General features: G+C 48.2%; 1 pseudogene; it reads right to left on the minus strand.

Moving 5' to 3' along the window:
- Window positions 1-2,443: 2,443 nt before the first annotated feature.
- Window positions 2,444-2,561, minus strand: LOC126471893 (5S ribosomal RNA; annotated as a pseudogene).
- Window positions 2,562-3,587: the final 1,026 nt, after the last annotated feature.

Consider the following 3,587-nt stretch of genomic DNA (forward strand, 5'->3'; position numbering starts at 1 on the left):
GCGTTGGGTGGCACGGGATACATGCGGACGTGCATTGTCCTGTTGGAACAGCAAGTTCCCTTGCCGGTCTAGGAATGGTAGAACGATGGGTTCGATGACGGTTTGGATGTACCGTGCACTATTCAGTGTCCCCTCGACGACCACCAGTGGTGTACGGCCAGTGTAGGAGATCGCTCCCCACACCATGATGCCGGGTGTTGGCCCTGTGTGCCTCGGTCGTATGCAGTCCTGATTGTGGCGCTCACCTGCACGGCGCCAAACACGCATACGACCATCATTGGCACCAAGGCAGAAGCGACTCTCATCGCTGAAGACGACACGTCTCCATTCGTCCCTCCATTCACGCCTGTCGCGACACCACTGGAGGCGGGCTGCACGATGTTGGGGCGTGAGCGGAAGACGGCCTAACGGTGTGCGGGACCGTAGCCCAGCTTCATGGAGACGGTTGCGAATGGTCCTCGCCGATACCCCAGGAGCAACAGTGTCCCTAATTTGCTGGGAAGTGGCGGTGTGGTCCCCTACGGCACTGCGTAGGATCCTACGGTCTTGGCGTGCATCCGTGCGTCGCTGCGGTCCGGTCCCAGGTCGACGGGCACGTGCACCTTCCGCCGACCACTGGCGACAACATCGATGTACTGTGGAGACCTCACGCCCCACGTGTTGAGCAATTCGGCGGTACGTCCACCCGGCCTCCCGCATGCGCACTATACGCCCTCGCTCAAAGTCCGTCAACTGCACATACGGTTCACGTCCACGCTGTCGCGGCATGCTACCAGTGTTAAAGACTGCGATGGAGCTCCGTATGCCACGGCAAACTGGCTGACACTGACGGCGGCGGTGCACAAATGCTGCGCAGCTAGCGCCATTCGACGGCCAACACCGCGGTTCCTGGTGTGTCCGCTGTGCCGTGCGTGTGATCATTGCTTGTACAGCCCTCTCGCAGTGTCCGGAGCAAGTATGGTGGGTCTGACACACCGGTGTCAATGTGTTCTTTTTTCCATTTCCAGGAGTGTATCTTACAACAATTTTCGGATGGAGAGCGATTATTTCATCTCTTAGTAAAATGTCAAAATTCTGCAAATAGTTCTTTATTTGCTTTAGATGCCAAATCAAATAGGTGCCATCAGCCCGCATTTAAAACTAACAGTTAATATCACTGTCCTCATCTCACAGCTCATACTATCTAGTGCACACTCAAGACAGCCGGAAATGTGCCAAAGTTCAACCCGAATTGTTATGCGATTTTCACAGTTTATACTGAGCTACAATATGAGTTTTACATTCGGTCCTTTCCAGTGGATTTCTTTAAGAGAAGTTGCTCGCCAACTATTCCGTAAACGATTACGAAATATGCCACGCGGAATTCTTCACAAAGGCCGAGAGTTCACACGCGTTTATCTCTCCAACTAATTCTTTCACAAAGCTGAAGTTTTCACAATCTGTCCGTAAATGCATCTGGTTTCACGGTGATATAAATCGAACGCAAAATGACAGTACCTTCTTCATTTTACATATAATTTTTTCGAACTCATGTAACATGCCTGCGCGTCCGACAGCGAGACTACGACTGCCTCAATGCCGTTGCTCACAGCGCATGTACTACTTGCTAGAGCGCGGGAAAGACTTCACTCTGATCAAATGAACAGCCAATCAGATCAATCTTTCAAGATCATATTCGTGCCTAAACTGTTTTACTCCAATCAACATTCACAGATGTATTTACGTCATTTTATACTGCAAATATTAATAACATGTTCCACCAAACCAAACAAAACGAAAACTAATCTTGAAATAACGTTAGAAAAACATTACTCTAGAAATAACTATTCTGGCTGCCTTCTTACAAAAACAAGCACACTTGGACATACGTCATCAGCAAGTAAGGGGAATTACAGCTTTCGTTGCAACAGCTTGTTGCACACTTTCCCATGACCAAGTTACATAATGTTTAACAAGAGATAATTTACTCTCATTTATTTACACAACAAAAATAATGGTTCAAATTGATCTGAGCATATGGGACTTAACTGCTGTGGATATCAGTCCCCTAGAACTTAGAACTACTTAAATCTAACTAACCTAAAGACGTCACACACATCTATGCTCGAGGCAGGATTCGAACCTGCGACCGTAGCGGTCGTGCGGTTCCACACTGTAGCGCCTAGAACTGCTCTGTCACTCTGGCCGGCTTACACAACAAAATAAATAGTTATTAATTCTTGCTGAATTCTCGATCACGAAAACGAAAAATACAGCACTCTGTCTTCAGGCCACAAGTGGCCCATCGGGACCATCCGACCGCCGTGTCATCCTCAGCTGAGGATGCGGATGGTTAGCACACCGCTCTCCCGGTCGTTATGATGGTTTTCTTTGACCGGAGCCGCTACTATTCTGTCGAGTAGCTCCTCAATTGGCATCACGAGGCTGAGTGCACCCCGAAAAGTGGCAACAGCGCATGGCGGCCCGGATGATCACCCATCCAAGTGCCGGCCACGCCCGACAGCGCTTAACTTCGGTGATCTGACGGGAACCGGTGTATCCACTGCGGCAATGCCGTTGCCAAAACGAAAATTAGTGAACGTTATTTAAGTATAAAAATTCAAACTTACTGACCTAACATTTTGTAAACTTCAGTAATGATTCCAACTGTTAGCAAAGGACAAACTGTTATGTATCCGGACTAACTTTAATCTTACTTGTGTCGATTTTTGGTATTTTTGGTAATTTTCTCTAACTTTGAAAGTATCCTAGCCAGAAAGCTGAGATTTTGCAACTAGCTTTTTTTATAACAAAAGGCTAAATACAAAGTTTTTCGAAATTGAATAAGATTTAGTATGGTTTATTACGATTCTTAATGGCTTGAACGTTCTGTCGCTGGAACTGACACAAGTAGCGCTTCCCGCGGTCGTGCTAGCGCCAGGTGCGAGTTAATCAGGCCCGCCGGCCGGAGTGGCCGAGCGGTTCTAGGCGCTACAGTCTGGAACCGCGCGACCGCTACGGTCGCAGGTTCGAATTCTGCCTCGGGCATGGATGTGTATGATGTCGTTAGGTTAGTTAGGTGTAAGTAGTTCTAAGTTCTAGGGGGCTGATGACCTCAGCCAAAAAAATGTGTGTGAAATCTTATGGGACTTAACTGCTAAGGTCATCAGTCCCCTAAGCTTACACACTACTTAACCTAAATTATCCTAAGGACAAACACACACACCCATGCCCGAGGGAGGACTCGAATCTCCGCCGGGATCAGCCGCACAGTCCATGACTGCAACGCCTTAGACCGATGACCTCAGCAGTTAAGTCCCATTGTGCTCAGAGCCATTTAAACCATTTCTGAATAAGGCCGAGATACAAGCAGCTGTCACCGCCACCGACTCCAAAGCTACGAGCCCGTACTTCAAGGTAGCTTACTGCAATAAAATGCTATTGCAGTTTGACTCGAGACGTTACACCGTCACCGCCAAAAAGTTAGACCAAGCATGACTAAAGACGTACTTGGGTGTATCGTTATGTAATCTACTTGAGTGACTCGCGATTAGGACTGTATGGCGGGTCAGCAATTAATTAATTCCCTATCCATCCTGTCACGGTCG

This window comes from Schistocerca serialis, chromosome 3 (genome assembly GCF_023864345.2).
Source record: "Schistocerca serialis cubense isolate TAMUIC-IGC-003099 chromosome 3, iqSchSeri2.2, whole genome shotgun sequence".
Lineage (NCBI taxonomy): Eukaryota > Metazoa > Arthropoda > Insecta > Orthoptera > Acrididae > Schistocerca > Schistocerca serialis.